Genomic DNA, 21,844 nt, shown 5'->3' with positions numbered 1-21,844 from the left:
TTCTTTACAATGAGGGTGGTGAAACACTGGAACAGGTTGCCCAGAGAGGTAGTGGAGGCCCCATCCCTGGAAACATTCCAGGCCAGGTTGGACGGGGCTCTGAGCAACCCGATCTGGTTGAAGCTGTCCCTGCTCACTGCAGGGGTGTTGGACTAGATGACTTCTAGGGGTCCCTTCCAACCCAAAACATTCTATGATTCTATAATTCTATGATTCTAAATTTTATGAATATAGTATCTTTGCTCCTTGGGTTCATGTTATTTCACTTGAAAACCTATTAGTGATGGAAGAATCTCCAAAGGTTTTCTCATTCCAGTAAATACTTGGAAGAAATCCAAATAAAAACCGTAATCTCAGGTTCCTTAAATGTGTGCAAAATGCAAAACCATGTTTCCATCTGACCTTGGCTCTCAATCAGCTTTTGACCCCAAACTCTGTCTTTCCAAATTTTCCAGAAGAGTCAGTTTAATGGCCGGGACTATGGCTATCTCATAGCTTTTTGAGTATTTCCACTTTAGCAGAGGAGGAGAAACCTCACCAAGTGTCTTCATCATCCTACAGCTTGACATAAGGAGCAGAAGGTTCCCAAGCCTTGAACTGCCCCTGGCACAGGTGGATCTGGCTAAGCTGGCTTTCTGGCAGATTTGGACAGTCCTGATTGATTTCCAGATAAAAGGAAGAATTAGAAGAAACAAGCCTTTGAATGTTATCAGACCTTTTATCAAGATTTTCAAGAAAGTACTTCTCCTATAGGTGACCTCAGTGACATTGACATCCAAATGAGCTCATCTAGCTCTTTACCTGGGCTATTAAATCCTCCTCATCATGTTGCCTGGGTGTTCCCTCCCATGAGGCTTTCCTCCAGATTGTTTATTTGGGGTGTGTGGGTGTGTGTGGGGGTGATGGTGGACATGGTCGTTGCAGCAACACAGTCTGAAAGCCACAGGTTTTAACATCATGACAAAAAACTCCTGCATTTACTGCAGTCACTGTGGACCTGTCTCTTTATTCATGCTTAATACAGAGCAACCTGCTGCTGCCTTTACTGAGTAGAGACTTCAGTAAACTGAGATGTCAGGGAGAAGCAAATCTAGCTCTTGGGGAGTTGTAGAAACGTGGTGGTGTGGTGTCTGCTGGCATTTTGTATGGGGGCCTGGTGGGATTTTTCAGAGCACTGGTGTCTATGCGTGTGTTTGCATTGCTGCAGCAGTTGGCTGGAGCAGTAAGACAAGCCACTTATTCCCAATAAAGCTAGCAAGCAGCGTGTCACATGGAGGAGGCGCTGAAGCAGAGACATAAGGAAGACATCATGGGGTAATTGCTAATTTTTCTCTTGAGTTCATTCATTTTCCTGTGTGAGCATCCAGGTAAGCTGGCAGTCGCTGTGTCCCCCAGCCATGCAGGACAACTGGACAAGGTGACACTGTCATCTTCCGAGCAGTGACACCACAGTGAACATCAATAACGGTGTATAATCAGGATGCTGACAGTCATGCAGTCAACTGACAATCAAAGTGGAGAAACTGCGATCCAAAGCCAACTGGTGATGGTCTCTAACTACGGTATGAGCAGACAGTCATGCCAAGGAAATGCACGTGAGAAGGCAAAGGCTTTTACATTTTTCCTTCTTAAGTCTTTATTTGCTTTGAGTCTTGTAAGGCAAGTAAAGATATCCTACCTAGAGACAATGGAGGGGCCAAAGCAGAGACCCCAGCTGCTGTTCTTGACCTGCAGGAAGCTTTACACAGGATCCAGTTGCTATCTTTGGCCCCATGAATCAAAAGGTCACTACTGTCTGTGCTGAGGAATCCCCAGGCATTTTGGAGAGGCTTTTTACTTTCTGTCTAGATCCAGCAGGAAATTCTGAAGCTGTAGAGCAAAGGAAGCAGCTTCTCCCACACTTTTCCAGCATGCTTCTTCCTCGGCAGGATGTTTCCTGAGACAGAAAGGCAGAGAATGCTGGAGCTTTATTTCAGTGTTGGATCTGCTGGGGAAACTAACCCAGCGCAGTGATTGGGGTCCATTGGGCCTATCAGAAAAGGATACAAGAAAGGTGGTTTTTCTCCATGACTAGGCATACAGTAGTTGGTCAGCTTCTGCTTGATGAGAGCCCTGGCGTTGCCTCAGGACTGAACACAATGGCTGGACTGGTGCAGCTGTGCCTGTGGCATGGACCGCCCAGGTCTCAACCCCCTTTTAGTGGAAAGAAAGCTGCCTGTGCATTACCTCTAAACAGCTTACAAAGCCAATCCACGTGGCAGGTGACTTCCTAGTGCTAACAAGAGCCCCGTGTGTTCTCACTGACATGCTGTGCTAGACAGAGCCCCGCAATAAATACTGCCTGTATTGCTAATCAAGAAAAATGTTTCCAGAGCCACTGAGCTGTCAGCTTTCCCGTCCGCTGCACACGAGCAATGCTGAGGGCTCTGTGACATCGTTACAGAAAAAGCCTCCTGCCCTCCTGTGCTTTATTATGCATGGGAAGTGCCTGCCGGCAGCAGCTTCTGATTTTCCCAGTCACCTTCAGGGATTCACACGTGTAGTAAGGATGTAGGAAAGCTGCTGCTCATTGTCAGACACCATCTGGGGCCATCCATGGGGAGAAGGCTTGGAAAGATATGAGCCTTGCGTTTGGGATTTTGCTTTGATGAGGTGGACAAGAAGAGAACAGTTGTTAGTGTACATAAAGTTAGAAATAGGCAGATTTAAAACACCAGCAGTTTGGGAAAACTCTCAGGAAAGAAAGTCACCTGGATGAGTTATCTATAAAGTGGGGCAGGACAGATAAGAGGGATGAGTGGAATTAGCTGTATGAATTTAGCTTTGGGAACTAACTATCACGAGCGTGGCTAAATCAGGGTATGTTCCTGCTCAGAATCTGAGTTCTGGTTTCATTTTCTGCTGCATGACACCATGTGGCATGTCAAGAGGCTGGTCTTGTGTACTGGGGAGTGTTGGAGCTCAGATGGTAGGCAAGATGATAGAGATTCCAGGACACACAGCATGCCAAATAATTTGAGAGCAGTTTGAGGTATGCCTGGAGGTAACCAGAGTTGGATTTCAAGAAATCGCCACCCATAGCAGAGTCTGATGTTCAAAGGAGATGTGTCCTTTAATGAAAAGCTTGGAGAGGTTGTCTAGTGTTGACTGACAGGCATTACAGCTCGCTCTGTACATAGGAGCAGTCCTGCTGGGACATGGCATGAGGACAGGAGGTGGCGATCTCAGAATCTGTCCTCCCTGGAGCAAGAGTGCTCTTTGAGGCTGGTTACTGGCAGCAGAAGTTCACCCAGTCTACACAAGACAGCAGAGCAGTCTGCAAAATAGACTTAGATTCAAGACTTTAAAAGGAAAACGTAAATGCACGGTTTCATTCCAGAAGAGGCAAAAATACTGGCTGAGCCACAGAGATTTTTCTTTTCTTTTGTTTTTTTCATGTATTAGCAACGAAAAATTTGTTTGGATTTGTCTTGCTTTGGCTGGGCTGGGAATAATTATTTATTAGTGCAATTGGTTCTGGTTTGATCCATGAACTGTAAAATGAATGCCTTGCAGAGCTCTGCCTGGCCATTTTTTGTACCACGGCCAGTCCGCAGCACCAGCTGCGTCCCCATCCCAGGAGCAGGGCGGTCTGTGAAGGTCTTGGGTGCATTACTTCTTTTCTCAGAAGTCTGTATCTGAACAGGTAGAAAGCATCACAGGAAAAGAGTCACTAAATCTGCATTAATGATACTTTTTGGTGGTTAATTATGATAATATTTTTACGCCTTTATGATAGCCCTACCTGGAGCTATCATAAAGCAGTAAAGCAGCCATAAATGTGATAACAAAGAATTCTTTCCTGACATGTGGCCAGGCTGATTTTACAGCTACAATTCATGTTAAATGTGCATTCATTAAATTATTCAGAGATGATAATGTCTCCTCTTCATAATCCTTAATCACCATGCCAATATGATTCTGCTTACACTGGCTAAAGAGTAGCTGAGGGAGAAATGCATTTTGGCAGGGCAAGGATCACTAACACTTTACAGTAATGGTAGATTAATTAGTGACAGATGATGATGGAGTGTGTATCAGAGTAAACACGGCTTCTACCTCAGCACTGCAAAGACTCATCATGGTCAGCATTGCAACAAGAAGCACCTCGATGCCTTACATCATGACAGATGCATTCCCTCCTTAATGTTACCCTCTACGTAGCTCCAATATAATAAAACATTTATAGAGGATAGAGAAGCTCTGTTGCCAAAAAAATGTTGGATCAGACTTTTGATAGAAAAGAATAAGTTTCTCTGAAGAATATGTATATTCCCCTGACCAGTGCTTGCAAGGCATCCACCCTGGTGCATGACTTATGCCCATCACTGTTCCACTTCATCTGTCCTGCCCAGGAAAGATGAATGTTAGTGGCTCAGTGGATGACAGGCAGCCCATGCTCCTGTGAATGTTGTATGCAACACACTGTGGTATGGTCTTCTCCAGGGTTACAGGACTATCTCCTTGGTGTCCCTTGTCTCTTTGGAGGGGTTGTATCAAATGCCAAGCTTGACTGAAGATCACATGCACTCCATCTAAACCATGTGGTCATACTGTCTTATCCGCATTCACTCACACCTGCCTCATCCTTTCCTAGGCTCTTCTATGTGAATTTTGGCTAAAGTTTTTACTTGCTGGTCTAACACTAATTCTTAACTTCTCCCTAGCAGAATTCATGGCTTAGCCTTTCATTTGAAGGGCAACAGCTCTATGAACTCTCCAAGAAAAACTAATCCCAGACCTCAGTCCAAGTTGTGAACTTGGAAATAAGAAGTGTGGGCCTTGTAGACCAAATTACTGCTGGTGAAGAAATCAATGAGATCAAGTCTGGTGACTCTAAAGGGTACTTTCATTTTTTTTCCATGGTGGCACCAGTCCTGGAATCATGGTCCTGCAGTAAGAGCAAAGGTTTAAATCCATTCTCAGGAATCTGCACATGGACACCAGAAACCAGTTCCCAAAGTGTGAGCAACTGGGGCTGAACAGAGAAGATTCATTCTGGCAGCAGGTCTTTCCAAAGCACTTGCAATACAACCATCGATGGCGCAACAGCTCTGCAAGTACTGTTTGTGTTTGCATGTTCAAGAGGGAAAGTGCCCTATATATGTCCTAGCATGGAGTGGTAAGGCTATCCTTGACCTTCCTGTGTGTGTTTTAACCTAACCACAGTGTCCTTGTCCTGAGTACCCAATAACCCATCCCTCCTTAGTTAAATCCTTATGTTTCCTGTTTCGTCATGACAGGGATAAGTGCCTTTGAAGGAATCTGGAAGAGACCCCCGCCTCCCTAGGTGGATAGGATGTGTTTGCATAGCATCCCTCCCCTCTGACCAAGCAAGGAATAGATGTACTTTTCTTAGGACAGGGTTCCTCTGCTACCTTTTTTAACAGTGCCCAGTTTTGTTTCCTTTTTAAAATCAAGGCTCTAGCTTTCAGGTAGTCCCAATGCACATTATTATTCAGGTCCTGACCAGAAGCCTCAGAGACCAGTCCTGCAGGGGCTAACCAAGACACTACTCCAGTGAGTAAAAACACCCTTTTTCTATGAAAGGTCATGACAAACCTTTCCCTCCAGCATGCACCAGTACGACAAAAAACAGGAGCTGAATGTCAGACATAAGCAAATCTGAACCAGAAATAAGGTGCAAACATTAATATGTCCCCTGGAAGAACCATCCAATGCCCTTTCCTTGCTGTACCTGCCTGAATCACCCTTTCCCTTTGAGATGTCTTTCCCAGGTCCCTCTGTTTCAATACCAGCAAACGTGTTGGAGCATGTCGCTAGGAATCCAGAGCTCTTTTTAGTTTTATAATAAATGGAAAACCTTGAGCTTCAGCTTAAAAAAATTAAATTTAAAATGCCCTGCAGGAAATGTCTTCCTTGGGGCCTCATTACTCTCCACACTGATTGCCTGCAGGAACATCACTCACCTTTTAATGAAACCCAAAGGGAGGAACGTGTTCTGCTTGGGAGCAAATCACATGTGGTTTCTATCTGGCCTCACAAGTGAGCTGCATGGTGTGCTCACCGGCTGCACTGAGAAATGAGTTAATTATGAAGCCCCCCCGGGTAGGCATCATGAGCAAAGGGTCCCTCAGCCTCCCACACCACTCAGCGCACCCATTAGTGGGCTCGATGGCGCACCCACACCTCATTCCTGATTAGCACGTGATTAAATGTCACCCCATTTTTTTCTGGTAAGAAATAATGAAGTCCACTATACTACTTTATGGAAGACTGGAATCCAGCAGCAGATGTTGGCAACTCTTCCAACAGGAATGGTCAGCAGTAAAATGCTTGTCAGAGTGGGGCAGGACAGCGCTGTCAACAAGTGTGTGCATAAACAAGCTTGCTCTGTGGCATTTCCTTGGCTGCTGTCCACAAAGACTCCTGCAGGACCTGCTTAGGAATTTTCTGTCAAATGCTTTTCCACTGGGACATGTGATTCCAATACCTGTTTTCATTTTTCTGAAAAGGCATTCAGTTTTCCCTTGGGTTGGGGGTAGAATATTTGACCTATATCAGATTATTTCATTTCTTTATCCAGACTGAAAGGCTTTGTATCAAATTAGTTCAGAATCCTGTCAAACAGAATTTCTCTGCTGCTTGCTGTCTGACAGGAGCTGCTCTGTACCAAATCCTCATCTCCTCCTGTTGACTGGGTTTTCAGAAAGACCCCCCTTCACCTTGAATGTGGTCTGGGCTGTACAGGGACCAGAGGAGCCTTATGACTGATGACCAGGAGCCACAGTTGGGCTGGTGGGCAGGGAACAGCCAAAACAGGTATCAGCCCCCATGAAGCAATGTTGTATGAGTTTTCTTGAAGCTGATGAGCTGATCACTTCCATAGGCAAGAGTGGCATTTTCCAACTTCAGAAGCAGCAAAATTGCCAGCTGTGATCCTATGACTTAAAGCACTGGCAGAGGATGCTCTGGAATTGTCGGGGCCCTGGGGTGGTGATAATTAAGCAGACACAGAGACAAATCAGGTGGTATTCCTGGGCTGCTGCTGTTCAGGAGGTTCTGTGTGGGTTTTGCTGAAAACCAACAAAGGAAATTTCAAACCAACTTAGGAAAGGGTTTTGAGCTGTAATCTTTCCCATTGTGGAGTCTAAGCTATTCTCATGGTAGATATGTAAAGGTTTTTGGTCACATCTCCCAGTAATGCAGTGGAAATGCAGTTTTCTGCCATGCCTTATTTCCTAGTGTTTGAGAGGCTAAAAACCAGCTGATTCACGGAAGACCAAAACTTGGACTGCTCTGGAGAGCTGGTTGTGTGCTCTTCCACTGAGCACCCCCAGCCTCTGGGCTTTCTTCAGGGTCTTTGCTTATATTCTTATTTGCTTATATTAGATTACCTTATCCATATACACTACAGGATACATCAAGGGACACAAAGCCATCAGGGTAAAAAGCTGAACCTCCTGCATGCGCCTACTGGGACCTAAAGATCTTTCTCCCTTTATTTGAGATACTAAAGATGGGACTCAGCTCTCCTCCCAGTCACAGAGCCATTTCTGCAATTCTACATACCAGAGAGAGGTTCCAAACCCTGGGCAGGATCCTAGTGTACCCAGCAGCTTATCAAGTGTTTCATTTTTATGTTAGGGGTAGGTTTAATCCCTGAACTTGGTCTGTCAAATAAGAGCTTGGGTTAGATGTAGTGCTGTGGTCACCTGTAAGTTTGCCTCATGCATTTGACACAGTTGCAATTTATTGGAATAAATGAGCTGAAACTCAGCCTGGGTCCTGCATCCCCCTTTGCAAACTGGTCCTTGGGGGAATCTGAAGCTCAAAATGAAATTTCAGGATGTCTGAGCCCTCCATGAGTGGTTGTCAGAAATGATTCACTGGCTTCGATTTACAGATGGAGGAAGCAGCATCCAGGTATTTTTTTCTGTTTGATTTAATGTCACTCTGTCAGTAACTGATCTCAGCTGAATTATAATCTAACAGAAATGAGTGTGTCTAGACAAGGTTTTGCATAGTTTAACAACATACTTCCACTTAATTTGGTTCTGGTTTATGCACGAACCTACAAGGAAGGACAGGTACAAACAGTTCTTTCCATCAGAAGTGACATTGGACCAAATGTCCTCACATTGCAAAAACCCTAGAGAGTCACCACCTCTCCAAAAGCAGAACCTGTTTTGGACCTCTGGCACCAGAAGAGGTGACTGGAGAGACAGCAAGGAGCTGGACAGGTGATGTTGAACTGTGTCTCATCAGTCTCTTCCATTAAACAGGGGGAGCTTCTATAATGGGCTGCAGTGGTGGCATCTCACAAGAGGAAAGATGCTCACACAGTGATGCAGAGGAAGGTTTCCCCTTTACCTGGGTGGGTATTGGCCACCTTGCCCTTTACACGAGGTGGTACTGACTCTCTCCAAGGAGGACACAGCTCCTTGCTTTATTCTTGCCTGAACATCAGATGGGGAGGGAGGAGACAGGACATAGCAAGTGAAGAAATAAATAACATACACATTTAATAGAGTATAATCAAACTCATCTGCCAGAGGAGCATGCTAATTAGCTTAATGAGATTTCTTGGAATGCGAAAATATTACTTATTTCATTAACTGCATGACAATTGTGCTCCTAAATGAATCAAGAAATAAATCTAAGAATTAACATGTAAAAAATAAGATGTTAATAAAATAACCACTGCCAGAAAAGTGCTTTAACCCAGGAAACCAGGTTAGGTTTACTATCCAGTAATATTTTATGAAAGAAATAACACAACACATCTGGATGTGATTGCTTGCTTCTAAGGCAAGCTGTGGAGATCTCCCCTGCATGTTCCCCAGGGTCCCAACACTAAGGATTTCTTCTGTAGCAGTTGGACCACAAGCTGAACCTGGGACTTGTGAGGGGAACAGCAGGGGTGATGGCCCACAGTGCGAGGCGTCTTATGGCACTTACTGCAGCAGTGCTTTTGAGCTTGTGTCCATCAACAGCACCATCTTCTTCATCACTGGGGTGAGGGGTGTGAGCAGAGCTGAGGACACAGCTTGGGGCAGGGCTGTTTCTATTGACTTGGTTCTCTGGGACCTGCCATGTGGGTCTACAGAGATGCCAGTGGAGTTATCAGTGGTTCAGACGCCACCTTTCCTGGACCACAGGTGATATATGGAGGTGGGCTCGTTTGCTTTGCCAGTGGAGAGCAGTGAGAGTTGCTAGGTTTGGGATTCAGCTGGTGGGCTAGTAGAATTCGATGAATAATAGGAAAACTACTCTGTGAATAATGTGCATATTGGATGAATAATCTCTTAGCAAATAATATCTGATCTGCCTGAGCTGTCAGTGAGGGACATGTGCTGCCTGCGTACGCTGTGGGAAGGCACTAGGTAGTCTGCAGCTTCAAATTTAAGCCTTGTTAAACAAAGGCAAACAAAACCAATATGGTTTATGAATAGAAAAGTTTTTCATCCTGTTAAAAAAAAAATGCAAATGTGTAATCAATGGTTCTGTTGAGCTGCCGTGTAAGAAAATGAGTTTAAATGAAACCGAACAATCTGATTTCATTCTGTAATGGGACTAAAAGGAAAAATGCAAAAAAACAAGGTCAGGACTTGCACTTTAATACACCAGAAGGTGCAGAACATCAGTCTCCTTAGCAGGGCTCAGAGCCTCCCTTCACCTCCAAACATAGCGGACCTGCAATGGAAGTCCCTAGAGCATTTCTGTGCTGTTTGAGCATGGCCCAGGGGACATGGGGAAAGGCACAGGGCTTCACCCCACACACACTGCACGGAGGGCGGTCTGAGCATCCCCCAAACCTGCTCCCAAACTGCCCCAGAACATGGAGCACTGTCTGAAAGCAAACTGGAGATGTTACAGTGAGAGCCCATGGACATGGGGAACCTAATTCCTGCGGGAAATGCACAGTCTTTAATGTGTCTCGGGAACAGACCCTGCAGGATTTACTGAGCCTATCTGTGCTGCAGGCTGAATCAGTCCCTGCTGTCCAGAGGAGCCCGCTCCACTCTCAGCCACCCGGAGCCTGCTTCTGAGCTGGCAGCTCATTGCACACGCAGGGGCACACCCAGACCAGCTGAAGCCGTCTCGCCCCCTCGCTGCCTGTCTGCTTCATACTCTGCATGTAGCTGGACAGAAAAAAAATTAAAAGGCTCCAGTTCGAAGACTCCTTCTCTGGCACTGCCCTCATTGCTTGAACCTCCCACATCCTACTGCTCCCTTCTGGTTTTCTGCAGATGCTTCGTCCCATTGTATCACGCTGCTTGGTGTTTAACCCTTTCCCATAGATTCCTCAAAGTTGCCATTGTACAGCTACCTTGACTATGCCAAGCCAAGGTGAGCAAACATTTCAGATGCTTGAGACAAAGAAAAGAAGCAGGATCTTTGCTGGAAAGCAGGAACCTACACCATTGTTGTAGTAATGGCACCATGTTTGGGGGGGGATTGAACTGGTTTCCTGGCCAGAATCACAGCCAAATTCTGTCTTTTCTCTAACAGAATCTGGAGAATTGAGAAAGTGCTTGCTGGTGTCCCCAGCACAGAGCCCACTGCTCAGTCCCGGCTCACAGCCTGTGGGCTGATGTCTGAGAACATGAGATGAGATCACAGCACAACAGTGCAGTCAACTCTCCCTGGCTCCTCCATCAGCTGAGGCCCAATATCTTCTGCAAAGTTTGTTCCCAGTCTCAAACTTCCTTTATGCATGTGCCTCCAGGATGAACGCTGTGCAAGCGCTGAGGTCTTCAGCCAGTGCTCTACCAGGTCCCACAGTGGAGGCAGAGCTGGAAATCAAACCCATGAGTCAGAGGGCAGTTCCAGATATGAGTGGACTTTGTGCTCCCATTTCTGCTGAGCCCATCTGCACCAATGGCTTCAATTTCTCTGCTGAACATTGTGCTCCTTAAATGATAGTGATGAGTTTCACCTTGCACTGCATTTTAAATTAACTGCTCTGGGTAATGTTCACTTTGAAAATGATAGCCAGCAGCTGCAGTGTTTCTTCAGTCCCCTGAGATCCCTGTTTGTTTAATAAACTTGTATTTTGCTGAACAGCACAGCCCATTGGGAAGGCAATCTTAAAGGGAAAAAATGCCTGTGAACAGAACTGATTAAATATCAGAAAATACAAAGCATCCTGAAACCCAAATGATAGAGCCACCTGATGAAAAATCCACAAAGAGATTTTAATTAACATTGATTACAACAGGCAAAAATAAACATCTAAAAAGTCAAGATTAAATCCTTCAATCAATACAGAACTTCACACTGATAGAGTACTCTTCCTCCATTCTGACATCAGCCCAATCCCTTCTCTGAAGGAGGCCCCTCAAAATATACAGGCAAAGAAAAAAAGACCTGATGCAGTAGATTTCACAGCCAGATGTAACCAAATGTCCTCACTCCATTAATGTCTCGTCATGTCCATGACCTCTCAGCTCCATGGCAGCAAAGTATTTTCAGTTTGACTGAATCAGTTCGCAAAACATCGGTTTTCTGGATCCCTTTCTTCTGATGTTCACCAGCCACCTTGCCAGACTTCAGAGCACAGAAAATATATGTTCCACCAAAGTGGTTTGATACATTCACCGAGGGCTTCACCTGGCCTTCCCCTTGCTGAATGCACCCTCCACTGCCACCTTGCAGTGTGGGTAATTGAATTTTCTATACCTTGAGTCTAAATATTCTGCATATCAGTCACGCAACAGAAGACATGAGGTGGCTTCAAGTTACTGCTGGGCAGCAACATCCTATTGATAATGTCCCTGAGAGGCACCCAGGTCCTGCTGTGTCCCAGCACGTCACCTGTGTCACAGGGCAGCTCTGAGGCTGCTTCTGGCTGGAACAATTCTGCCAGGCTGCTGCCAGTGTGACCCTCCAGGCAGTGCTGTCCGGCTTCCTGGGCACTGGGATGCACAGGGCACTGTGTGTTCTCCAGGCCAAAACTACAACACCCTGAACTTGAGAGCCCTCCAGGTTTCTGGTTTCAGGAAGGTTTGGAGGCCTGTTCAGCCTCCCTCAGTGAGTATCAGCACACACAGAAGCTTTGTGGGCTTCAGTGGACTCAGAGCTTCTCCCTCACTGTGCTGGTTCTGCTGCCATCCTCTAGCAGCTGCTTTTACATGAAACACCCTTGCTTTGGACAGACCAGGACAAGTTTCAGATGAACAAGGAGGGCACTATTCTCTCTCCAACACATCAATTTGATTTTTCCTATCTTCCTTTCCCAGCAGAGCCTCAGAGCTGAACAACCTGTCTCTGGCAGGCCAGGCTGAAAGGATGCCTGGAGCAAAATTCCCACCTGCTGTCTGTTCTCGGTGTCTTCAGGGAGGGGACCTGTCACTGGCCATCTCGGGTGGGGAACAGTGTCTGACAGATGGACAGACTCCTCTGACACTGCTGTTCAGATGCAGTTCCAACAGAGTCCCTTAAAAGTTCAGAGACCTGAGTGTAGAAATGCAGACAGGAGACTCATTGCCCAGGTCTACCTGGGACAAAGTGCCAAGGCTCCGCTTGATGTAGTGGAGGTTTTATTTTGTATTTTTAAGTAAACAGCAAGGACTGAGTTCCCGGTGTGTGACAAAATGGGATGACATCACTTACAGACAAAGCAGCTATTCTGATGCCAGGCATACTGCATTTCCACACTGGGGTTAGTCAAAGGCAACTGGGCTGGTGCTGAAGTCATCTAGTCACCCTGAAGTAAATCTGGTGTGACACTGCTAGGAGTCACCATTCTCTACGTGTAGGAGCAGTGCAGGCTCAATAGCAGCATTTTCACAGATATTTTTGCTTTTTTTGTTATATCCTGTCTGAATATCTGCAGTTTCTCCTTCTCCCACCATGTACTGCTGTGAAAAGCCTTCTTGATCCACTGTTCCAAACAGTATCCCTCAGATTTGGGAGGGAGCCAAGGTGTTTAATGGAGATGAGGGCAGATTTCAATAAACATTGTTCTGAAGACGTGGGAACTCAGCACCTTTCCGTGGTCTGGCGGTGGTCTCGAGGTGCCTTACTGAAGTTGGGGGGTAGAGACCTGGGGAAGTTTGAGATAATGTCGCTGTTGGTCCTCTCATCACTGGGGAAGGAAGAGAAAATCTGGTTTCTCTGCAGCTCTGACTTGCCTCTGTGCGAAGCAGCCCATATCTCTGAACAATCCTGACAGTGCAGGAATAAAGACTCCTGACAAGCATATAATCCAATTAGCTTCTCGTTTTCACATCAATTCAGTTCTAGCTCATGAATTTTCTTGTCATTTATCCATCACTCCAAGAGACTCCAGAATCCAATTGCCTTTTCTGAAGCCAGAAATGAGACACTAACAAAAGGACCCATTAGAGATGTCATTCAGGGCTTCCACTTCTGCTCTCCCAGATAATGGATGAAGCTCTGGAAGAATTCAGGGCAGCTTATTTCTCTTCTTTGGAGCCTGTGCAGGGTCCCCTAAGACCCTACAAATGGCTCTGCCAAGACAGGCCAGCGCATCTCCAAAAATACACCCAGCTGAATCAGTCTTGACTCTTCACAGTAATTACTTGCACCAGCTGTTGGGTACTTTACTTATTTTTTCTGTTTTTTTTTTTTTTAATAATGACTAATTAATTTGATGAATTTCACCTTTCACCTGTTTACTAATTGCCTTCAGATAGATTGCAAAAATACTGTAGTTATTCAGGAATAATTCTGGAAAAGTCAAATGCCAGAAGGCCAAAAGCTTCCAAAGGGGACTTCATCTGTTCTCCAGTGGCAGAAGCCAAGAACGCTGCATGGGAGGGAATTCTGGAGCAGGCACAGGGGTCCACCATGGTGAGACAGAGGGAAGACCCTGTGAGCTGCAAGCAGAAAGGTACCTGATGGCAATGGAATTTACCTGTGCACATGGAGATCCCTGAGCAGAGAGAAACTAAATTGCTTCCTGAGGGTCACTGAGATGCAAAACACCTTCAGTCATCAGTGGTCAGAGTTTTGGACAATGGCCTGCAGCCTGCTATCCACCCAGACTTCAGTGGCTTTGTCCTACAAGACAGAGATGCTCAAAGCCCCAGTTTGAATGTCTTCCCTGCTGTTAGCCCTGGGCAAAGGCTCATGTTTTGTTTTGCCTTCATTAGCCCGAGGATGCAGGGATGCGGCTTGGTGCTGCTTCTGTACACATGTATGTATGGACTGCAGCTGATAGGAAACAGTCTGCCTTGAGTCACCTTTCTAGCAAAGTGAAAGGCTTGAACTTTCCCGAGCAGAGTTTGCAGCTGTGGCCTTGCAGGTGATGAGGGCTGGAGCACCAGGGCTGACTGGGTAATTGCTGCAGATTCTGTCACACAAGGGGACTCCTCCCTGCCACATGTCTGGCAGTGTCCACCTCAAGAACTGGACAGCCCTTGCCCCAGATCCCCTGGCCTTTTGTGTTCATGGACCTCCTCCTTTGAAACTATAGGTTTCTTGCCCTGCACTTTTACATCATAGAGTGCTTTGGGTTGGAAGGGGCCTTTGAAGATCATCTAGCCACCCCGCCCCTGCTGCAAGCAGGGACATCTTTCTCTAGATCAGGCTGTTCAAAGCCCCATCCAACCTGACTGTGAACACTTCCAATGGTGGGTCATCCACAACTTCTCGGGGCAAGCAATTCCAGTGTCTCACCACCCTCATCTTAAAAAATTTCTTCTTTATGTCCAATCTAAACCTACCCTCTTCAAAGTGGAAACAGCTAGAATGAGGCCCCAGGTAAAAAAGTAATTTAAAGAAATTACAAAGCCAACTTATGCCCTTGACTGAGTGTTGCCAGAGCCAAGCAGGTTTTGGTGCTGCAGCTGCCACTGTTTCTCTGCTGAGGCTGGGACATGTTTTTTTCACCAGGATTAATTTCAGATGAATGAATGTGGCTGTCCCTTGTCTGGGTGAGTGTTGACTTTCTTTAGAGAAAGCTCCCTGGTGACTCAAGGAAATCTTTGTCTTGTTACCACCCACAGAGCAGCACTCAATGCCATGCCCTGTGTATGTTTATGATATTAACTCCTGCACTCTTGTTCTGCTGTGGCAATAACACATCTTATGAGTGTGAAGATTATGAGAGACCTAGTCATTCAAGAACAAGAGCTTACAAGTGTTTAATAGCTTTATAACTCTTTTCAAAAGGATTATTCCCTTCTTTTTTTCAGTCTTTTTCTGCATTTGACATGGCACTAAAGCAAGCTAGCAGTGTTCTCAAGTCCCACAGATGCAACAGCCTGTAATTCTCATTTATAATTTGTAAGTAGAGGCTCAGCTTACTTGTGAACACAGGCCCCTGTTTCATGGCTCATTACCTCCCTGACACCCCAGTCTTCATGAAAAACAGCAGAACCTCCTGTAGAGTTCACATGGGAGCTGCACAGCTGCACCCACACTGGGGTGCAGGATCTGGGCCTCCTAAGCCCCTGTTTACCTGCTGTGAGGAAGAGGCTCGCTCCAACACATTGCCAGTGATGTGTTTGTTGCCTCTAATTACAATTCATTACTCTGCCTCTTGCACTTAGTTTTGGGCAAGTCGTGGGCACACCCCTGTGTGGTAGAAGCTGGGTCACACGCAGACCAAGACACCTTCAAATGTGATCCTTCCTGCTTTCCAGGAACGGACTGGAGGAAGGGAATCCTGATAGGAACATTCTGCAAAACATTTTTAAAGGACATCTGTCAGGGATTATCCATCATTCACTACTCCATATACAGCAAGGAAGCAGCCTATGTGCATTTAGCCCATCCTCTCAAGATATAAAAACATGCCACATTACCAGCATCCAGCCAGAACAATTTGGGTTTTGAACAAGGGATATTCTCTTCTAACAGACTGCTCATCAACTACAGCTGGGAAATTATTTACAGAAACTCTACACTGAGTGATTCCATAAACGTGAAAAAATAACAGTCTGCCCACGAGCAATGTGTGAGCAGAACAGGAGTTACACACTAGGAAAAAGCTCTGTGCAAATCCTCGTCCCTGTACTTTTCAGAAAGTACATCTCCTCAGATATTAGCAGGTCAGGCTGCATCCAGAAGCAAGACAGAAAATGTGGAAGAAAAACCTATTTTGGAAGGAGCAGAAAACACTTGCTGTCAGTCTTTGCTGGATTCAGGAGCTAGAATTAGCATGACTGTGCATTTCATCTGATAGGATAATACCCACGTTTCTCTGACACTAAGCAGCACCAGCAAAGAAGGGCTGTTTGGCTTGCTCTGTGCATGGAAAGCCTGATTTGCAAAGGGCAAAAGAAAACTGGGAGATGATATTTTGCAGAGACATGAGAGGCCCAGAATTGCACCTCCAGGGTTGACCTGGCTAGTGTTTGCTGATGTGGCTAATCTGCTGCACTGACAGAAGATGGTACGGCACAAGAGGCATGGACTGGGGAGTGTTTGCTCAATAAGTCCACTGCAGGCATGCAGAACTGCTGGTCACTGCACTCTGAAGTGCACTCAACACAGACCTGATCTCTCCCACATCTGACCCCACAGCTTCAGCTGAATGGTGTATGGGCATCACTAACACCATCAGAGGCCATTTGTGGTCTCCCTGACTTGTTTCAGCTCCATCTCCTTTTACCCTTGAGCAAGTAGATTTTTCTCTGAGCTGCTCCTGGAGTTGTGACAGTCCTCAGAGAAATGTTTAAAAGGGTTGCTGAGCACTGTCTGATTGTAGTGTTCTCCAAAGCCTATGGAGCAAACCTGAATCACTGTTTGGTCCTAGGAAAACCCAAATTTTAGCCTGCTAAAGCTTCCCAAGATGAATTTCAATGGATATGTTTATGTAACACCAGCTTTCTGTGATACCAGAGCTGTCACTCCTTCACTGGCACTCCCTGGTAGTTCTCCTTGCTAATTGCAGAAGGACATTGGAAATGTCTGTATTTGAGTGATGAAAGGTACTCAGTACTGCCCAGCAGTCCTGAGACAACCTTGAAACACTCCTGGCATGCTTCACTCAAAAAGCCGTGACTTTAGTGCAGAGATTTTCTCATAGCTGTTGCAGTCCAGTAAGTATTGACTTGACAGTATAGGGTCTCAGGACTGGTCAGGACTTGTCCTGGTCTGAGCTAGTCTTAGGTTATTTTATCTGCAATATCAGTGCTGTGTTTATCATCTACCCTGGGTTAGCTCCGCTCTGTGGTAAAGCCCTAACAAACCCCCATTTTTTTGCACAAGCAACAGCCCCTTTTGTTTAGGGGACTTGGGTAAGCTGCTGAGGCTTTAGGTAGGAGTCAGTGAAAAGGGAGCAGGCTATGATATGAACATGTGTAAAAATAGGTTCAAGTAGACCTGAGACCAAGGAGAAAGAAATCCTCACCGTGAGCATTGTACTCCTCTTGGTGGAGGATTCTGGATGATGGCAAATTGTCACAATCCCCTCCAGGGCTCCTCTGAGGACCCTGAGGGTGACAGAAAGTGTGAACATAGCCCCAGAAAACAGGCAATGGTACTAGGGAGTTTTTGTGTAACAAGTCTAAACATTTTATTTAGGAGGCTTTTCTGTATTAGATAATTTGGACTATTAGACTGCTAAAACGTCACTTAAACTAACAATAAATTCTTTTCTCCATGTATAAGATGTGTTTCCTTTTGCTCACAGTAACATTTTGACTGTAACAATATTTAATATCCTTCCTCCAGATGGTGAAGGAATCCTACCAGGATGCTCTTTGAAGTCTGATACATTTCAGAATAAATTTGCTGAGCAGGTAGGTTTTGCGCTGGGAATACTCCCCAGTTTGCTGCTTGCCAGCTGAAGTGGACAAGATGTTAATGAGGTCAATGAGCCTGAAGATGAAAGGCAGAGAGTGAATGGCAGTTTCCAATGACAGGAGCTAGTTAAGGCCGGAGTATTAAGCATTTCCAGTGTGAGCACAGGGCAGGCAGCTGCAGTGGGAGCCTGAAGGATGTGTTCAGCCTGCTGGAAGGCCAGCTCACCTAGATTTTATCAGCCCCTTATGGTGTCAGTCATGAGCAAGGTGACTGGGGTTCAAGTATTTGCTTTGCTATGGATCCCCTGGATGACTATGAGTATCTATCTATGCTTTTTTTTTTGTGACTAAAATGGACATATTTCTGTGCTGGTGGAGCTGGGAGGGTTGATCTATCCTACCACAGGGCTGGAAATGCAGGGGATGTCAAGACCAGGCAAATGGGATGTGTGTATGTATGCATGTATGCGGAGGGGAGTTTACAGGTTTACATATTGATTTGGCAAAAGACACCCCTTGCTTCAAATGAGTATAGCACCAGAAAAAGAAGCCTGAACAGAAGTTAGATAAAAATCGCCTTCTCTACTGCAGTGGTGCTTGGCCAGGTGACAGGTAGGCAATGCATGTGCTTGCCACTCTAGCAGCCCATGCATGCAGAGCTTGCATGCACAGAGCCATTCTCTCTGAGGCACCTCAAGGGGAAATGTCTTTGCTTTGAGGCTGAAGCCCATGAATGGACTTGGGTAATCATCAAAGTCTGTTAGGTGAATTACTTTTGAAGACAGGGTTTCTGGCCTCTGCAACTGGGAGGGGTGACCGTACAGCAGCCTGCAACTGCTTGAAGGGTTGTTACAAAGGCAGTGAATTCAAACTTCTTGGTAGTGGTGGACAGTGTGAAAAGGTGCAGTACGCACAAATTATGGCTGGGGAGATGCAGAATGGACATTAGGAAAATAATTTTCTCAGGAGCGTCGAGCAGAACTGCTAGAGGTCACCCAGGGAGGCTGTGGGATTTGCTCTGGAGGTTCTCAAGACTCAGTTAGACAAAGCCAGGGTGACCTGATCCAGAGTTAGCAAGATCGAGCAACACCCAGCTGATCCAGCAATAGCTCTTATTCCGGGTGGGAGTCCCTTCCTACTGACCCTTCTCAGTTTTCTCTTCCTAGATGGTTCTGGAGAATTCCTGGAGGCACCAGACTGATGGATGCAGCTGCAAAGTTGTGCCGCATGTTAAGGACAGCATGTTCGGAGTGACACCAGACTCCAGCCTAAGGAGCGACAGTCTGGGTTACCACTCTGATTTAAACCACAGGCAGCCTTCAGCCCAAGCAGCATTTCAGGTCCACCAGTACTCTCCAAAAGGTACAGCAGTACTAGTCAGCAGCTGGCAAAAATGTCTGTTGTTCTGGCAACAAATTATTTCCAGGTTTGGTAATGAGCCAAAATAGAGGATGAAAAAGAGAGATGCAACAGAGCGGGAAACATACTTCTAAACTAATTTTTATTATTAATCAAGCAGACTCACCCAATCTCCTTTCATGCCTTTGATCTAGATGCAAGACTGATTCTAAAACTTCTCATACCTTTGCTCTGGTTCAAGCTGGCATCAGCACATGCACAGTTGTGTGCCAGGGGTTAGGAATGAAAGGAGCTGTTACTCATCCAGACTGTAATGGTTGGCTTGACCTGGTCATTCCCACAGCCTTTCCTTCACCTTGCTGAACTGCCGTATATCCCATTTGGACACAGTTTCGAGATGTCTGGTGATATTTGGCAGCTTCCAGAAAAACTGGGTCATGTTTGACTTGGTTCACAAAGGTGAGGTGCAAGCAGGGCTTTCTTATGGTTAGAAATTGTGGCATCAGGCGGCCCAGTCATATCCTGGTCAAGCTGTTAGGCACATGCCACCTTCCCTGACTGCCCCCTTGCTCAGCACAGCCCCACTCAGCTCCCCAGCCTGCTGGCAGAGTCTGTGGGAGTGAAGTGTTACTGGTGTTAAGGAATATAGCATTAGAGAGCACTTCAGACAGACAGAAGTCCTTTGAGCCACGTAGGATGTGATGGGTCAGGCTGTTGTTGTTGTGAAGGTCTTCTCTAGCATCTTGGAAAGATGATTGCAATTGGGAGAGGTCCTTTATAACTGGGGCATGACAAACATGATACCTACCTTCAGGAATGGCCAAAAGGAGGATCTAGGGAACTACAGGTAATTTAGGCTCACCTCAGTCTTTGGGAAGGTGATGGAGCAACCCTTAAGGGTTTGGGGAGAGCCAGTGGTTACTGACCAAGGGCAATACCAATATGTGTGCTACAGAAAGACTTGTCTGCAATATTTTCTACGTCCTTCATTTTCATCTGAAGCAGTGAAATGTATTTTCACCAGTAGCTAGAAATCCCTCCTTTAGCCCTTTGATTCTTTGCTGGTAACACAAGTTTAATTCTGAAGAGCAGCATATTTCCAGAGTGTCAAAACTGGAGGTGAATGAGAACCTTTTGCTATTCAGAAAGAAAATAAAATGGCTTTAACAGCCACTGTCTATCGTTATGATTGTTACTACTCAAAACAGAAGCTTGCCTGTGCTGTAAAATAAATGTCCTCATTTATAATCCTTGGAAATCACAAAAGAAGCAGTCAAAGCCTTGCTTGGAAAGAGAGATACAACCATTGCAGGAATGAGAGGAACAGAGAGAAATTACAGATGGTAGAGAGACTCTTGAGATGCTTTGGAGCTGAGGCAGTTTCTACCGAGAAAAGGAAATTATCATAACTGGAACAGCATAAGAAGGGCACTACTGAGGAGATTCTATTCTGACTTGATCCAAAGGATGCCAACAGGGACGGAGGAAGGACAGAGGTCTGAAAGACAATACTTGGACCCGTTGTTTTAAAATGAAAGCATCAGCATTAAAGCCTTAGATGAAGAGGATGGGCCTTGATCTTGTTCGAAGTCAGATTAACTTGTAAGAGGTACCTAAAACAGGAGCAGGCACCTGATGATCTTATACCCCATGAGGAACATGTTCACATCTTCCCACTGGACTGGTTCCCCATCTGTGCTGCCCCACAGACAGGCAAAGAGGTAAGTGTCCAGAAGCATCCTGATGTGGCAAATTCTTCTTCTGTTCACGACCTGAAGTGAGGTTCATGTGTCTTGGAAAGAAATTATTTGACCAAAAAAGAAATGAGAGGTAAGTGAAATTAAGGATGGTGTTTTCTAGTCCATAAGAAAGGGAAACAGTCAAGAAGATCATTTTTAAGTCTGGTATTCCACATCTACTTGGCTTGTCATCCCCAACTTGTTCCCGTGTGGGACAACATGTGGGTAACTTCCTCAGCAGGGTCCACCTCTGGTGCCACCACTACTGCAAAGGTAATCCAGCCTGGATCCTGCCATCCATGCTGCCTCCTCCTCTGAGGAGAGGGGGGGTGGCATGAGAGGGTCCTAGCCCAGCCCTGGCTCTGTGTCACATGTGCTGCCTCACTGCCTGTACTCAGCCTGCTTCTGGCCATGGCAAAGCTGGCAGCCCACATGTGTGTGCCTGGAGGCCCCATGCTGGCAGAAGACTCCTGAGGAGCAAGGTATTCCTGAGAAGTTGTCACCATCACCATAGTCTGGAGGTCTTCCTGCCTAGATCTGTCTCATGGAAATGTGCACAATGTTTGTATGAGGGTGGAGTGGCCTGAATAAAAATCTGTTTTATTTTGGTTTGCAAAATACCTTGAGTTTCTCTGACAAGAGTATCTATAGTAGTGCATAGAATTCAATTATTCAATTATTAATTATTGCTATCAGTAATTCAAGCATTCAGTTCTTATGTGTTATTATTACTGTTACTCAGACAAGAGACTAACACAAAGAACAGCTTGTGGCCTGCCTAAGAGCAATGCACTTTCGGTTCCTGCCTCCAAAACTTCTTCTGCTTTGGCAAACAGTTTGCACGTATCAGTGCACCTGACCTGCACAGTCCTGTCTCCTCTCTCATGACCCAAGTCTGAGCATGAACGAGGGTCATTCTCACACCTGCTTGGATGTGGATGGAAGAACTGAGCTCTGACCACCTTTTAGCTGCTGGGAGAGGGACGTGGTTATTAAAAAACAAAACTGATGCTCCATTAGTTT

This window comes from Egretta garzetta, unplaced genomic scaffold (assembly GCF_000687185.1).
Source record: "Egretta garzetta isolate BGI_Z169 unplaced genomic scaffold, ASM68718v1 scaffold589, whole genome shotgun sequence".
Lineage (NCBI taxonomy): Eukaryota > Metazoa > Chordata > Aves > Pelecaniformes > Ardeidae > Egretta > Egretta garzetta.
Note: the sequence above shows the minus strand (reverse complement) of the source record.